General features: G+C 46.0%; 1 protein-coding gene across 1 annotated transcript in view; it reads right to left on the reverse strand.

Moving 5' to 3' along the window:
- Positions 1-17,754, reverse strand: part of LOC140464758 (uncharacterized) — a 215,700-nt gene that overhangs the window by 36,805 nt on the left and 161,141 nt on the right. The gene's annotated exons all lie outside the window — the stretch shown is intronic.

Consider the following 17,754-nt stretch of genomic DNA (forward strand, 5'->3'; position numbering starts at 1 on the left):
AAAGATATACTTTTTGGACCGGAATCTAAAGGAAAGAGAAACTGTCCCTTCAGGTTTCTAGGGAAATTAAAATGAAAATTGAATTTGATACGGCTCGAACTAGACATTAAAGGCAGCCACCTGAGCTCAGATGACTCACTAGTGCACAGCAAGCAGGCTTAATGAACAGGAAGGCTGAATCTAAGAATAGGGATACAGAAATAAAGGTTAGTGCCACTCTCTCAGTTACTTTAGAGAAATTAATTTATCAACAGAGGTATACAATGTACTCAGTTGGCATCAATCTGTCATGAACAAAACTGAGGTGGTTCTGAAATATGCCATTTTGATGAGGATCATACCTGTGCAACTTGGGATGACTGGTCGCTACTGTCAGATGATAACCTGTGGCTAAAATCTTGAGGAAAAGGAGCTGGAATTCTAGCTAGAGTCAGAGGCATACAACACAGAAACAGATCTCCTTAAGTCCAACCAGTCCATGCCGACTGTTATCCCAAACTAAATTAGTCCCACCTGACTGCATTTGGCCCATAACCCTCCAAACATTTCTCATTTATGTATTCATTCAAATGTCTTTTAAACGTTGTAACTATACCCTCATCCATTACTTCCTCTGAAATTTCATTCAAATCACTCTGTAAAACAAATGACCCCTGTCAGTTTTAAATATTTCTCCCCTCATCTTCAAGATATGCCCACAGTCTTGAAATTCCCCACCCTAGGGAAATTGACATCTGTCGTTCACCTTATCCATACTCTTTATGATTTTATAAATCTCCAATGCTCCTGTGAAAAATAGTCCCAGCCTATCCTGCATCACCTTGCAACTCAAACCAACCATTCCTGCAACATCCTGGTAGACATTTACAAATTTGAAGGAATTTATGACTGAGATGAATGTCAAATATGTCAAGTGGACTGCCAGAAAATCTGAGAGGTTTATCTCTGTTGTACCTATTATCTAATGCATAGGATGTTACAGTTTATATTGACTGTTATTTTCTTACTAACTCATATCTAATATATGCTGATTTCGGTTTAATTGTTAAAGTACATAGAACAGTACAGGCCCTTTGGCTCACAAAGTTGTGCCAACCTTTTATCCAACTCTAAGACCAGACTAACCTACATACCCTTCATTGTACTAACTTCCATGTGCCTATCCAAATGTCCCTAATGTACCTGACTCTACCACGACTGCTGGCAGTGTATTCCACTCACCCACCACTCTCTGTGTAAAGAACCCATCTCTAACATCTCCTCTAAACCTTCCTCCAGTTACTTTAAAAAGTCTCTGGCTATCCACTCTATCTATGCCTCTCATCATCTTGTACACCTCTATCAAGTTACCTCTCATCCTCCTTCACTCCAATGAGAAAAGCCCTAGCTTTCTCAACCTTTCTTCATAAGACATGCCCTCCAGTCCAGACAGCATCCTGATAAATCTCCTCTGCACCATCTCTAGAGCTTCCACATCTTTCTTACAATGAGGCAACCAGAAATGAACACAATATTCCAAGTGAGGTCTAACCAGGGCTCTATAGAGCTACAGCATAACCTCGCGGCTCTTAAACTCAATCCCGCTGCTAATGAAAGCCAACATACCATACACCATCTTAACAACCCTATCAATTGGCTGACAACTTTGAGGGAATCTATGGACATGGGCCCCAAGATCTCTCTGCTCCTTTGCACTGTCAAGAATCCTGCCTTTAATTGCATTCAAATTCGACTTTCCAAAATGAATCACTTCACACTTTTCCAGGTTGAACTCCATCTGCCATTTATCAGCCAAGTACTGCATCCTGTCAATGTCCTGTTATAACCTACATAAGCCTTCCACACTATCCACAATTCATCAACATTTCTGTCATCAGCAAACTTACTAACTCACCCCTCCACCTCCTTATCCAAGTCATTTATAAAAATCACAAAGTGTAGAGGTCCCAGAACCAAAGCCTACAGAACACCACTGGTCACCAAAGTTCCAGGCTGAATACTTTCTATCTACCACCATCCTCTGTCTTCTATGGGCCAGCCAATTCTGTATCCAGACAGCCAGAATTCTCTGTATCCCATGCCTCCTTACTCTCTGAATGAGTTGAAAAGTGTGGTGCTGGAAAAGCGCAGCAGGCCAGGCAGCATCCGAGGAGCAGGAGAATCGACGTTTTGGGCATAAGCCCTTCTTCAGGAATGAGGCTGGTGTGCCAAGCAAGCGGAGATAAAAGATATCGGGGCGGGGGGCGCTGGGAATACAATAGGTGGAAGGAGGTGAGAGTCAGGGTAATAGGCCGGAGAGGGGGTGGGGGCGGAGAGGTCAGGAAGAAGATTGCAGGTCAAGAGGGCTGTGCTGAATCCGGGTGGTTGGGACCGAGATAAGGTGGGGGGAGGGGAAATGAGGAAGCTGGAGAAATAGTCTGTTTCAGGACGTGGCTGAAGAGCTTCAGGGCAGAGGAGATGACCTGAGGGGGGCGCAGTGAGAGAGGAACTCACTGAGATCCTCGTAGAGGGAGGAGGAGAGCTTCTTCAAGGTAGGCATCCTTGCAAGAGGATTCGCAGTAGGTTAAGATCAACTAGGAGAAAGTGAGGACTACAGATGCAGGAGACCAGAGTTGAAAAGTTTGGTGCTGGAAAAGCACAGCAGGCCAGGCAGCATCCAAGGAGCAGGAGAATTGACGTTTTGGGCACAAGCCCTTCTTCAGGAATGAGGCTGAAGTGCCAAGCGGACTGAGATAAAAGGTGTGGGGGGGGGCACTTTTCAACTCTGGTCTCCAGCATCTGCAGTCCTCACTTTCTCCTAGTTGATCTTAACCTACTGTGAATCCTCTTGCAAGGATGCCTACCTTGAAGAAGCTCTCCTCCTCCCTTGCAAATATCCACTTGCACATCTAATGCAGGACGTTGTATGATTTTGCAATCACAGGCAACTGGATATGGTTAGTACTTTGCTCAGTGCAAACAGTCAAAGGGATATGCTGTTTTATACAACCCACCAGTCTTTGGGAAATTTGGCCTACATTGTTATCATCACATCATCACTGAAATTCACCTACCACATTATTCATTCGTATAATAGGATGTGTTTTTGGCCAGACAACAGTACCTTATTAGTGGGAAAAAAAACACTCATGTTACTACTGCATAGTATCTGCTTGAAACCTGTAGCTCAGGCTTTTGAGTTACCTTATCTTTCCAGGATAACTTGAGGTAGATTGGGCATGAAGGCTGTATGTAATTAATCCAACAGCAGTGGCAGTATTCATTGCCACAGAGCACAGTGGAGGCCGGGATATTAAATGTCTTCAAGGCAGAGATTGATAAATTCTTGATCTCACAAGGAGTTAAGGGCCAAGGGGCAAGTGGAGTTGAAATGTGCATCAGCCATGATTGAATGGTGGAGTGGACTCAATGGGGCGAATAGCCTTACTTCCACTCCTATGTCTTATAGAGAAGGTGCCAGTGAGCTGCCTTCTTGAACCGCTGCAGTCTATTTGCTGTGGGTTGGCCCACGATGCCATTTGTGAGGGAATTCCAGAATTTGGACCCACTGACAGTGAAGGAACGGCGGTATATTTGCAAGTCAGGATAGTGAGTGGCTTGGAGGGGAACTTGAAGATGGTGGTGTTCCAAAGTATCTGTTGCTCTTGTTCTTCTAGATGGAAGTGGTTGTGGGCTTGGAAGGTGCTATCTGAGGATCTTTGGTGATTTTCTGCAGTGCATTTTGTAGATAGTACATACTGATGCTACTGAGCATTGGTGGTGGACAGAGTGGATGTTTGTGACTGTAGTGCCAATCAAACATGCCACTTTGGCCTGAATGATGTCAAGCTTGAGTGTTGTTGGAGCTGCACCCATCCAGGCAAGGAGGATGTATTCGATCAGAATCCTGACTTCTGTCTTGTAGATGGCAGACAGGTGTTGGGAGTCAGGAGGCGAATTACCCGCAGCACGATTCCTAGCCTCTGACCTGTTTTTGTAGCCACTGTGTTTATGTGGTAGGACCAGTCAAGATTCTGATTAATGGTAATGCCCAGGATGTTGTTAGTGGGGGTATCAGTGATGGTAACATTCTTGAATGTCAACGGGTGGTGGCTAGATTGTCTCTTTTGGTGATGGTCATAGCCTGGCATTGGTGCAGCATGTATGTTACTTGCCACTTGTTAGCCCATACCTGCATAGTATCTTGATCTTGTTGCATTTGAACATGGACTGCTGCAGAGATGTCCTGCAGCTGAGATGGCTGACCACTAACAACCATAAATATTTTCCTATGTGCTAGATATAACTCCACCCAGTGAAGACTTTGCCCCCAATACCCATTGATTCCAGTTTTACTAGGACTCGTTGGTGCCATACTCAGTCAAACTTTCACCTCATGTCTGGAATTCAGCTCCTTTGCCAATGTTTGAACCAAGGATGTAATGAGGCAAAAGTGAGGACTGCAGATGCTGGAAATCAGAGTCTAGATTAGAATGGTGCTGGAAAAGCACAGCAGGTCAGGCAGCATCCGAAAAGCAGGAAAATCGATGTTTTGGGCAAAAGCCCTTCATCAGGAATGAAGGCAGGGAGCCTCCAGGATGTAGAGATAAATGGAAGAAGGGTAAGGCTGGAGAGAAGGTAGCAAAGAGTACAAAGGTGGTGATGAAGGTGAGAGGTCAGAGAGGAGGGTGGGGGAAGGTAGCAAAGAGTACAATGGGTGGATGAGGGTGGGGATGAAGGTGATAGGTCAGAGAGGAGGGTGGAGCGGTTAGGTGGGAAGGAAGATTGGTAGGTAGGACAAGTCATGAGAATGGTGCTGAGCTAGGAGGTTGGAACTGGGGTAAGGTGGGGGAGGGGAAATGAGGAAACTGGTGAATCCACATTGATGCCCTGGGGTTGAAGTGTTCACCCTAGGGCATCAATGTGTACTTCACCATTTTGCCCGAAACATCGATGTTCCTGCTCCTCTGATGCTGCCTGACCTGCTGTGCTTTTCCAGCATCACTCTAATCAAGGATGTAATGAGGCAGGAGGTGACTGGTCCAGGCAGAACACAAGCTGGGCATCATTGAGCAGGCTATTGCTGAGTAAGTGCTACTTGACAGCATTGGTAATGACACCTTCCATCACTTTCTGATGATTGGGAGTAGGCTGATGAGCTAGTAATTGGTTGGGTTGGATTTCTCCTGCTTTTTCTGTACAGGACATACCTAGGTAATTTTCCACAATGACGCCAGTGTAACTATGCTGGAAGAGCTTATCCAGGGGAGTGACAAGTTCTGGGTTGTATAACAATAGTTTAAGAAGTGTAATAACTCAGATTTCTGTTGATTGTTTTCTTTTAGGAGTGGAAGAACCTTAATTATCACTGATAATTTTCCCATCGACAAATTCATGAGTTTCACAATCACTTAATCTACAATCCACAAATTTTCCATGCTTTGAAAGAAACTCTTCAATTCTCTAGATGTTTCCGTTATACAGCCTGGAACCAATGCTCTTCACATCAATTTTATAGCAAAGATCGTATTAATGATTGCATTTGAAGATTTACAACCACATGAATTTTAGAACAAATGAAACAATTTATGTTGCGTGCTTTAAAAAAAGAAAGGTGTTACTGTCAGGGGAAAGAGATAAATTGAATTCTTTTATTTTTCTCCCCTTAGTCTGTAAACAGAGGTGTTTATGATTTTTTTATTATTTCTTTTCCTTTTTCAAACAGTTTGCAATGCAATCCACAAAACATTTGTTTATGATGTCTGTTTTAAAATGACACGAAGCAAACAGTTTAGGTGTAAAGCAGAATTATGGTTTATTCATGCTTTCAAAACTGGGGAATGGTTGTCATAACACAAAAATGCACAAGCATATGAGGAAGGAAATAGACAAAAATAAAGATGCTGCAATTAAGAATGACTTCAAAATCAAAGATAAGAACATTAACTGTCAAGAGTTCAGAAAGTGCTCAGTGTCAGTGTTCCATGGATATTCTTTTCCACAGAAATGTGAATGCAGGTGTACACAATGTCCCAGAGGCAAGATTTTGTGGCACAACTCCTTTATGTAGTGATTGAAGTTGGAATAATAGGTTAATTCACCTTTCATATGAATAAAATATTTTTTCAGAACCAGAGTGTGCTGAGACATCATTGGTTTGCATTCTGAGAGTGAACTTCACAGTCAGTGCGAGTGTGAAGGGTTTTGTGGAAGACCATCCCTGGTGACAAGCAGAAGGCTCAGCATCCAATCAGAAGGTGCTGAGAATTTTGAAGAATAATCATCTGTGCTGGTGCTGGGTATTTGGTGGGGGGGTGGTGGGGGGGGTGGGGCTGGGGTGTGCACCAAGTCTTGGGAGGAGCGTATCAGCAAAGTGAGGCAGAAACTGGGCAGATGGAAGCTACGGTTGCTCTCCATCACGGGGAAAAAACCTGGTCATCAGGTGTGAGGCACTGTCATTGCTATTATACGTGGCACAGGTCTGGCCTATTCCCAGAACCTGTGCCGCTGCAGTCACCCAGGCCATCTTCCAGTTTGTATGGAGGTCAAAGCTGGACTGGGTCCGAAGGGACTCGCTGTACAAAGATCTGCGAAACGGGGAAAAAAATACACCCAATGCCACCCTCACCCTGATGGCCACCTTTGTGTGTGGCTACATCAAGCTGTGCGTGGATCCCCGGTATGCAAACACCAAGTGTCACTATGTACTGAGGTTCTACCTGTCCCCGGTGTTGCGAAGGATGGGCCTGGCTTTGCTGCCGCAGAACGCTCCAAGTAGTTGGACCATTCTGTATCACCTGTCCTTCGTGGAGAAGTTTATGAAGAAAAACACCTTTGCCCACAAGTCCATCATGAAGTGGTCAGCATGTAGTGTCCTTGAGACCCTTCGGGAAAAGGAGAGGGCGGATCCTGTCGAGCGGTTCCCTGAGCAGACTGTCAAAGCCATTTGGCAGAATGCCTCATCACCAGAACTTTCCAACAAGCACCAAGACGTGGCTTGGCTGGTGGTGAGAAGGGCTCTGCCTGTGAGATCCTTTATGCAGGCCCGGACTCTCAGCCGCACCGCACGCTGCCCTCGACGCCAACGAGACTGTCACACACCTCCTTCAGGAATGTGCCTACGCAGAAGAAGTCTGGAGAGGTTTGTCCCAAGCAGCACCGTGACGTGGGACTCCGTGCTCTATGGCCTGTTCCCTGGGACGCACATTGAGACGAACATCAACTGTGCCTGGAAGATCATCAACTCGGTGAAGGACGCTCTCTGGGTGGTCCAAAACCTGTTGATCTTCCAGCTGAAGGAGTTGACCCCGATTGAGTGTTGCAGACTGGCACATTCCAAGGTCCAGGACTACGTGTTGGGGGACGCGCTGAAGCTTGGGGCAGCTGCTGCCAAGGTGCAGTGGGGAAAGACCACCATGTAATTTCTGCCTGCCTAAAGAAGAACAGGGGGCCCGCGCAGTCATTTGGGCTCTGCTGACGCCTCAGCTAAAAATGCAATCGTACAGACCTGTAAATAGGAATTACTACTCTGTTTCGGGATGCAAAGAAGTGGAATGTTTACATATGTATGGCATGTCCAGTTGTATAGATCAAAGTATTTATGAATAAAGTATATTTTTGAAATTAAAAAAAAAGTTTTTGCCTGCCTAAGAAGAACAGGGGGCCCACGCAGTCATTTGGGCTCAGTTAACGCCTCCGCAAAATATATGGGCATATGATTGAAAAACCGTACAGACCTGTATATAAAAAGGATAAATTCTGATTTCTGTATGTAAATGTTTACGTATGTTTGGCATGACCAACTGTACAGACCATCAAATTATTTTATGAATAAAGTATATTTTTGAAATTAAAAAAAATCCATGCTGCCCTCTCTCTCCTGCCTTGTTTGTGTGCTGCATAGAGCCATTTGCCGAGTCCATCAGGAAGGACGTGAGCCTGAGAGGGGTGGCTATTCCTGGCAGCGGGGGCCTACAGGCTAAGGCCTCCCTGTACATGGATGACGTCGGTGTTTTCTACTTGGATCCGCTGTCCTGGCACAGACTCATGTGCATATGCGACCAGTTCGAACGGGCCTCGGGGGCCAAGGTAAATCAAGGCAAGAGCGAGGCCGTGCTTTCTTCGGGAACTGGGCCAACCAATCCTCTATCCCCTTCACAGTCAGGACTGACCACCTGAAGGTGCTGGGTTATTGATACGGAAGGGTGGAGGCAAGCGCCAAGTCTTGGGAGGAGCGTATCAGGAGAGTGAGGCAGAAACTGGACAAATGGAAGCTACGGTTGCTCTCCATCGCGGGAAAAAACCTGGACATCGGGTGTGAGGCACTGTCAGTGTTGCGATATGTGACACAGGTCTGGCCTATTCCCAGAACCTCTGCCGTCGCAGTCTCCCCGGCCATCTTCCATTTTATATGGAGATCAAAGATGGACCAAGTATAAAGATCTGGGCAACGGGGGAAAAAAACACACCAATGCCACCCTCACCCTGATGGCCACCTTTGTGTGTGGCTGCATCAAGCTGTGCGTGGATCCTCGGTACACAAACACCAAGTGTCACTATGTACTGAGGTTCTACCTGTCCCTGGTGTTGCGAAGGATGGGCATGGCCTCGCTGCCGCAGAATGCTCCAAGTAGTTGGACCTTTCCATATCACCTGTCCTTTGTGGAGAAATTTATGAAGAAAAACACCTTTGACCACAAGTCCATCAGGAAGTGGTCAGCACGTAGTGTCCTTGAGACACTTCGGGAAAAGGAGAGGGCGGATCCTGTCGAGCCGTTCCCTGGACAGACTGTCAAAGTCATTTGGCAGAATGTCTCATCGCCAGAACTTTCCAACAAGCACCAAGACATGGCTTGGCTGGTGGTGAGAAGGGCTCTGCCTGTGAGATCCTTTATGCATGCCCGGACTCTCAGCCGCACCACTCGCTGCCCTCGAAGTTGTTGTGGAGGGGACGAGACTGTCACACACCTCATTCTGGAATGTGCCTACGCAAAGGAAGTTTGGAGAAGAATGCAGTAGTGTTTGTCGAGGTTCATCCCGAGCAGCTCCGTGACGTGGGGCTCCATGCTCTACGGTCTGTTCCCCGGGATGCACACCGACACAAACATCAGCTGTGCCTGCAGGATGATCAACTCGGTTAAAGACGCTCTTTGATCTGTCTGAAACCTGTTGATCTTCCAGCTTAAGGAGTTGACCCTGACTGAGTGTTGCAGACTGGCTCATTCCAAGGTCCAAGACTACGTGTTGAGGGACGCGCTGAGGTGTGGAGCAGCTGCTGCCAAGGCGCAGTGGGGAAAGACCAACGTGTAACGTCTGCCTGCCTAGGAAGAACAGCGGGCCCACCCAGTAATCGGGCCCTGCTGATGTCTCAGCTAAATACCTGAATGGTCAATGTACAGACCTGTATATATGCATGATTAATTCTGATCTCTGTATGTAAAGAAATGGAATGTATACGTATGTATGGCATGACCAATTGTATAGATATCAAAATAATTTTATGAATAAAGTACATTTTTGAAATTTTAAAAAAAATCCGCGCTGTCGTTGAAGCAGCTGTGGAGGGGACGAGCCAGTAACATACACCTCCTTTTGGAATGTGCCTATGCAACAAAAGTCTGGAGAGGAATGCAATGGTGTACGTCGAGGATCATCCCGAGCAGTCTGTGATGTGGGACGCCACGCTCTACGGTCTGTTCCCCGGGATGCACGAGACAAACATTAACTGTGCCTGGAGATCAATCACTTTGGTGAAAGATGCTCTTTGGTTTGCCTGAAACTGTTGGTCTTCCAGTTGAAGGAGTTTGTTTTTATTTCAAAAATATACTTTATTCATAAAATATTTTGATGATCTGTACAATTGGTCATGCCATACATACGTAAACATTCCATTTCTTTGCATACAGAGATCGAGTAATCATTCGTATATACAGGTCTGTACGTTTACCATCCATGTATTTAGCTGAGGCATTAGCGGAGCCCACTTACTGAGTGGGCCCCCTGTTCTTCTTAGGCAGGCAGATGTTACACGATGGTCTTTCCCCACCGCGCCTTGGCAGCAACTGCCCCAAGCTTCAGCGTGTCCCTCAGCACATAGCCCTGGATCTTGGAATGTGCTAGTCCACAACAGTCAGTCAGTCAGGGTCAGCTCCTTCAGCTGGAAGATCAACAGGTTTCAGACAGACCAAAGAGCTCCTTTGACCGAGGTGATGATCCTCCAGGCACAGTTGATGCTTGTCTCGATGTGCGTCCCGGGGAACAGACCGGAGAGAACGGAGCTGCTTGGGACGAACCTCAACAAACACCAGTGCATTCGTCTCCAGACTTCCTATGCGGAGGCACATTCCAGAAGGAGATGTGTCTCGTCCCCTCTGCAGCCACTTCGAGGGCAGCGTGCAGTGCGGCAGAGAGTCCGGACGTGCATAAAGGATGTCACAGGCAGCGCCCTTCTCACCATCAGCCAAGCCATGTCTTGGTGCTTGTTGGAAAGTTCTGGCGATGAGGCATTCTGCCAAATGACTGTGACAGTCTGCTCAGGGAACCGCTCGATAGGATCCGCCCTCTCCTTTTCCTGAAGGGTCTCAAGGACACTACGTGCTGACCACTTCATGATGGACTTGTGGGCAAAGGTGTTTTTCTTCATAAATTTCTCCACGAAGGACAGGTGATATGTAATGGTCCAACTACTTGGAGCGTTCTGTGGCAGCGAGGCCAGGCCCATCCTTTGCAACACCGGGGACAGGTAGAACCTCAGTACATAGTGACACTTGGTGTTTGTGTACCGGGGATCCATGCACAGCTTGATGCAGCCACACACAAAGGTGGCCATCAGGATGAGGGTGGCATTTGGTGTGTTTTTTCCCCCGTTGCCCAGATCTTTGTACATCGAGTCCCTTCCGACCCTGGCCATCTTTGATCGCCATATAAATGGAAGATGGCCCGAGTGACTGCAATGGCACAGGTTCTGGAAATAGGCCAGACCTGTGCCACATATAACAACACTGACAGTGCTTCACAGCTGACGACCAGTTTTTTATCCGTGATGGAGAGCGACTGTAGCTTCCATCTGCCCAATTTCTGCCTCACTTTCTTGATACGCTCCCCCCAAGACTTGGCGCACGCCCCAGCCCCTCTGAACCAAATACCCCAGCACCTTCAGGTGGTCAGTCCTGACAGTGAAGGGGATGGGGGATTGGTCAGCCTAGCTCCCGAAGAGCATGGCCTCGCTCTTGCCTCGGTTGACCTTGGCTACCGAGGCCAGTTCGAACTGGTCACATATGCACATGAGTCTGTGCACGGACTGCGGATCAGAGCAGAAAATGGCGACATTATCCATGTAGAAGGAGGCCTTAACCTGCAGGCCCTTTTGACCCCGTCAGAGTAATGCAGACTGGCATATTCCAAGGTCCAGGACTACATGCTGAGGGATGCCCTGAGGCTTGTGGCAGCTGCCGTCAAGGTGTGGTGGGGAAAGACCCCCGTGTTAAGTTCTTCTGCTGAAGAATAATGTGGGTCCATTCAGTAATTGGGCCCTGTTGACACCTCAGCTAAATGCCAAAAGGTTGACTGTAAATATAGAAAATCATGAAAATCAAGACTTAATTTGTCCTCTGTAAGTAAATAGAGTATTGGTCTGAATGGCTCCATTAACTGAACATGTATCAAAGATTTATTTCTATGAATAAAATATATTTCTGCAATTAAAAAGAACTAGAATCAAAAATTAGCTTGCTCCTTTTCCATTGGTGCTGTCTAACCTGCTGTGATATGCAACATTTGTTGTTTTCAGTGCTGAAACGTCATGCATTTGCATGAGTTGGAGTGGACTTCAGGTCCAGGACCTTGTGCTGAGGGATGCACTAAAGCTTAGGACAGCTGCAGCTTAGGACTAAAGCTTAGGACAAAGGCATAATGGAAAAAGACTACTGTCCAAGGTCTTCTTGTTGAAGGTAAATGAGTGCCCATCCAGTTATTGGACCCTCCTAGTGCCCTTAATATATGTAAATATTAGTAAATGTTAGTAAATATCAGTCTAAGATAGATCTTTGGGTTTTTTCTGGATAGAGTCAAAGTCCAATGTTTTGTTCATTAACTTGATATACAAATGTACAGAACTGAATAGCTTTTGTGACAATGTGTATATACACACACACACACACACACAAAGATTATTTACGAATAAAGTATATTGTTGAAATAAAAAAATTCTGGGAACCGACTTCACAGTCAGCATAAGTGTGAAGGGATTCATGGAAGACCATCCCTTGTGATAAGCAAGAGGAACAACATCCAACAAGAGGGTGCTGAGAACATTGTTCATTTGCATCCTGGGAGTAGACAGGAGTGATCCCCTAAGACAAATTAACATGTACATAGAAAAACAACTGGATGTTGGCTGTTAGGAGCTGAATGGTGAACTCCTGTCCCGGACCGCATGAAACACAATTGGTAGATGGGCCTACTCTGATATAATTTCTGTAATTTGTGGAATAATACAATTTGCATATCAATGTTGGATCTTTAAGTTTCTGTTTCTACAAGGGATTATTGTTATAATACCAACGTTCTCAGTAAAGCTTATGTAAGGAGGAAAAACCTGTAACCTTGGATATCACTACTGAAGCTAATTTTAAAGAGCAGCACGGTGGCTCAGTGGTTAGCACTGCTGCCTCACAGCGCCAGGACCCAGTTTCAATTCCCGCCTCAGGCAACTGGCTGCATGGAGTTTGCACATCCTCCCTGTGTCTGCGTGGGTTTCGTCCAGGTACTCCGGTTTCCTCCCACAGTCCAACGATGTGCAGGTTAGGTGAATTGGCTATGCTAAACTGTCCATAGTGTTAAGTGTAGGGGAATGGTTCTGGGTGGGTTGCTCTTCGGTCGGTCGGTGTGGACTTGTTGGGCCGAAGGGCCTGTTTCCACACTGTATGGAATCTAATCTAATCTATGCACCCCAATGATAAAGAACAAATGATTGGCCTTGTTGCAGCAGCTTCCACTACTGCTAGCTGTGTCCATGCCAGTCATTCTGTCTGAAGACTTCAACTTCTTCATCGATGTGGATGGATGATCCAGAGGGGCTGACAATAAACTGGCCGCCATGTCCTGATTCCTGATGGAAATGGTTAAAGATAGCTAGCTGTACAATGTCTTCAGCACCCCTGCAGATCAAGCACAGTGTAGATACAGCTGGTCACAGCCAGATGAGTCTATCTGCTCAGTGGTAGATTTTCTTTGGAAATGTGCGGGACACAAACAGTCAGATCCATCGATGTCAAGGTGGTGGTTTTGCTAACCGCTGGGTCCTGCTGGCTGTCACCTACTTGATAGCCAGTCAGCTGGAAGGGAATGTAGAAGCTGAACGTGAAATTGATGCCAGAAAACACTGAGGAGCTCAAAAGGGATTACAAAGGTTGGAGAACAGTGTCACCCTCTTTGAGGCTCCAGTGGACTGGTGGGAAGCAGTAAGAGAACACCAAGAGGTTATTTATCCTCAAAGATGTTCAGAAGGCAAAAGAGAGGGGGACAGGGAAAACTGTTAAAACACAAGAAAAGGAGAAAATGGGGACTGCAGATGTTGGAGATCAGAGTCAAAAGTGTAGTGCTGGAAAAGCACAACCGGTCAGGCAGCATTCAAACAGCAGGAGATGTTTTGAGCATAAGGTCTGCATCAGGAATTTCATAGGAGGTGGAGGGGGTTAGGAACTAATAATCCCCCATCCAAAAGCCACCCTCCATCATATTCAGCAGGGGGCAAATCAGGCACAGTGGTTGGAATTCCTGATGAAGAGCTTATCCTTAAAACACAGACTCTTCTGCTCCTCAGATGCTGCCTGACTGACTGCGCTTTTCCAGCACCACACCTTTTGACTGAAAACTCTAGAAATGTATGCAGAACTTGTTCCTGCTGCAGACAATGGGGGTTGATGTCATGGAGGATCTCCAGGAGGTGAAGAGCCAATAAACCTCTGTGGAAGAGAATGAGAAAGTGCACACCGAGAGCTCAGTAATATCATCTCAGTCTGACATCCTGAAGATCAGGAAATCCTTTTGTTTCACAAGGCCCACTGACAGCAAGGCCTCCTAGTCATTCCTGCCCTCTTTCATGGAGAATTAGACAGCAGCACACAGGAGAGGGTGGATCAGCCACTATCGCTGGACAAGTTGACCAAGGCCAAGTCCTTTGAAAAGGATAAAATTCCCAGAAGTAATGGCTTACCAGCCGAGTTGTATACTGCTCTGTGGGATGTGATTGGTCAGGACCGGCTGGAAGTATACAACAGTATACTTCTGCAGGTACAATGATGAATCCATGAGGTAATGTTTCATCACTCATCTCCAAGCAGAAGAGGGAAAGGGAGGAAATTATAAATTGGCGGCCAATATTATTGCTGATGCAGACTACAAAAATCTTGTCTAAAATCATTGTCAACTGGGTCAGGTCTTTTCTGGGATCCATTATTCACCCCAACCAGAGTTGTGTTGTCCTGGACGATTTCCAAAAGTCTCGTTTTCATGCAGGACTGGGGGGTGAACGCCTGGACCAGAAGACCTTTGACAGGATATCACATAATTACATGTGGAACATGCTCGCCAAAATGGGCTTTAGGCAGAGAATCTCCATTAAGATCTGACTGCACTACACCAACATTGTTACTGCAGTCTCAATCAATAGGTGGCAATCAGAAAGCTTCGTGATCAGATCTGGAGCCAGGCAGGACAGCCCACTCTCTCCTGACTTGTTTGTATGTTGCATAGAGCCTTTTACTAAGTCCATCAGGAAGGATGCGAGCCTCAGAGAGGTGACAATCTAGACAGTGGAGGACTGCAGGTCAAAGCCTCCCTATACCTGAATGACATCACATTGGGGAGAACATACCCAATGTTGCCCTCCTCCTGATGGGCACCTTTGTGTATGGCTCCATTGAACTGTGCGTAGACACTTAGTACACAAACACCAAGTTTCACTACGTATTGAGGTTCTACCTGTCCCCAGTGTTGTGAAGGATGAGAGTGGCTTTGCTGATGCAGAGTGCTCCAAGTAGTTAGGCTGTTCTGCATCACCTATCCTTCATAGAGGAACTTGCAAAGAAAAACACCTTTAACCACAAGTCCATCAGAAGGTGGTCAGCAGTTAGCATCCTCAAGAACATGCCAGAACTGGATCTTCCTGTGTCCAAATTTTGATATTGTCAGCTGTGACTGGTGGGGTTTTCAGAAAATTTGAAACCATTATGGACTCATGCAGTGGTAGTACCATCGGTAGAGTATCTGCTGTGGAAGGCGACTCAGTGGATCCAAGTTCACTACTTGGCCTCCCAGATGGTGTTCCAACTTGCAATTATTTGCACTTAGTATTACAGCCTATCGCTTAATTTGGCCTGAAGCTATGGGTGACACTACCTTATTCTCTTTAAGTAGACCTAGTAGGGGTTTGTAGATCACTATTGCTACAAATTTACGACCATATAGGTGGGACTTCCTGATTCCAAATATGTAAAACCTTCCTTCTCTATCTGAACATATTACAATCTGCTTTAGCCAAAGTCCCGGATGCATTCACTATTGAGCATTCCTCCCTTTTCGGCCACGATGACCTGATACTACCCCAAAGCTGTATGAGGGAGCATCACATATTAATAACAGATCTCACTTGGGGTCATAGTGTGCCAACGAGATAATAGCTGTTTCTGCCCTTCCCTGAAAGCTATGGCTTGGCCACGCAACCATTACCAAGGCTGACTCTTTTTCAGGAGTTCATGTAAAGATACTAGGATGGAGGCCAAGTTATGTATGAACTTTTTGTAATAATGCACCAGCCAAAGGAAAGACTTAAACCCTTATCTATACATGGAAGTTGGGGCACCAGGAACACACAATTTTCTCTTCGTATGCATACACCCACCAGAGAGAACTGTCTCAGGTCTATGATGAAGTTCTCCAAATGTTCTTTATTGGCTTTCCATGTTACTAGCATGTCATCAGGATAAACGGCAATCTGGGGTAGACCTTGTAAGATGTTCTCCATCATCCGCTGAAACATTGCACCAGCTGACAATGCCTCAGCTGGAAGTCTCCTATATTAGAACAAACCCTCATCGGTATTAATTGCACCATACTTCTGGGAATCCTCTTCTAGCCACAATTGCAAGTACATATGACTGATGTTCAGCTTTGTGAAGACAGACCCCCTGCCACTTTATGTATAAAAGCTTTATGCGAGGGAGTGGGTATTTATCCAGCTGAGAAAAGTGGTTTAACATTTGCTTAAAATCCCTGCAAAGGGGAACTGACCAGTCAGGCTTCAAAATTGGTACGACTGCTGCTGCTCATTCCACAAACTAGGCTGACGTGATGATTCCTTCGCTTTTTAGCCTACTGATTTCTTCATCTACTTTTGCCCACAAGGCATATGGCACTGCGAGGGACTTGCAGAATTATGGAATGGCTTCCTGGTCATCATGCAAGGTGGCTTTGGCTCCTTTGATAGTCCCTAGACCTTCCTGAAAGATGTCTAGATATTTAATTAAGACTTCACTCAGGCAGCCATTTTCTCATCAATTAATGTTGAGCCAATTCATGTGAACCTCTCTTAACCAATTTCACCCCATCAAGCTTAGGCCGAAGCTTTTTACTATAATCATTGGTAACTGAACCAGCTGCTTCTCATGAGAGACTGGAACCAAAGGTTCCCCGGTATAGGTTCTCATTTTAGTGGAGGTCTTACTCAAACTTAACATTTGGAGTCCAGAGCGAATTTTGTTTAAGAATGGTTCCGCAATCACTGATACATCTACGCTGGCGTCAGCCTCCATTAGAAGCGGTGTAACCATTTAACCAGACCTTGATTTGTCCTGATTTGGAAATTACTCAGCAATTTAACTGTTCTCAACCAGATGTGTACTCTCCTGGATATCGGCCTATGAGCTCTCTTACTCAGTTTAGGTCTAGTGAGACGACTTTGTTGTCTTGTGTCAGCATACCAGCAGCATCTCTAATGGCTTGCCAGCCCAGATCCTGAAGAAAATTTTAACCATTTGACAGAGGCATGGCTTTGTTTTGGGGTTTTTCTGTGGGCTGATCTGGAGTCTCGCGGTTCAGAACTTGTCCCGAGCGTGGCTGCACAATTACTTTCACTCAAGTGGTGTTCCCCAAGCTTAGTCGGACTGGTAAGGTTGTCTACATCCATGGGAATACCCAGCAACTCATATGCTCTACTTGCCCCATTTTTCAATGATAAAGTCTGTTGTAGTGCTTGCTTGAAGTCCAGTTGGATTTTAGCTAATAGGTGCTTTTGCATGGTTGCACCATTAACCCACTCTCATCGTCACTGAAATAATCCAGAGAGGCTGGTGTCCCATCACTAAGTCACCCTTTATTTACACATGAGAAGTCCTTGACAATAGTTCAGTTCCCTCAAAGCCAGCTCTCAAAGCACCAGAATGCATGACACTTTTTTTTGTTTGTGAGACGCAGTGAAAGACAACAGGTGTACAAATGTTTCTTCAGTTTCCACATCAGGACGAAAAGAAACACCCAAATGGCCAGTGACAAGCAGTGCCCTTCACATCAAAGGGCAATGCTGTGTGATCAAACAGTGAAGGGGAGGGCAGGGATTAAATCAAAACAGAATTTGGACAGGGAGATAATGCACTCAACTCCCTGTAGCGCCCACCGCTCCCTGAATAGCTCAAGGGTGTTGGTGGACACCGCATGCTCCTTCTCCTGAGACACCCGGGCTCTAACGCAACCGCGGAAGAGGGGCAGGCAGTCGGCCCT

Source organism: Chiloscyllium punctatum, chromosome 3, assembly GCF_047496795.1.
Source record: "Chiloscyllium punctatum isolate Juve2018m chromosome 3, sChiPun1.3, whole genome shotgun sequence".
Taxonomy (NCBI): domain Eukaryota; kingdom Metazoa; phylum Chordata; class Chondrichthyes; order Orectolobiformes; family Hemiscylliidae; genus Chiloscyllium; species Chiloscyllium punctatum.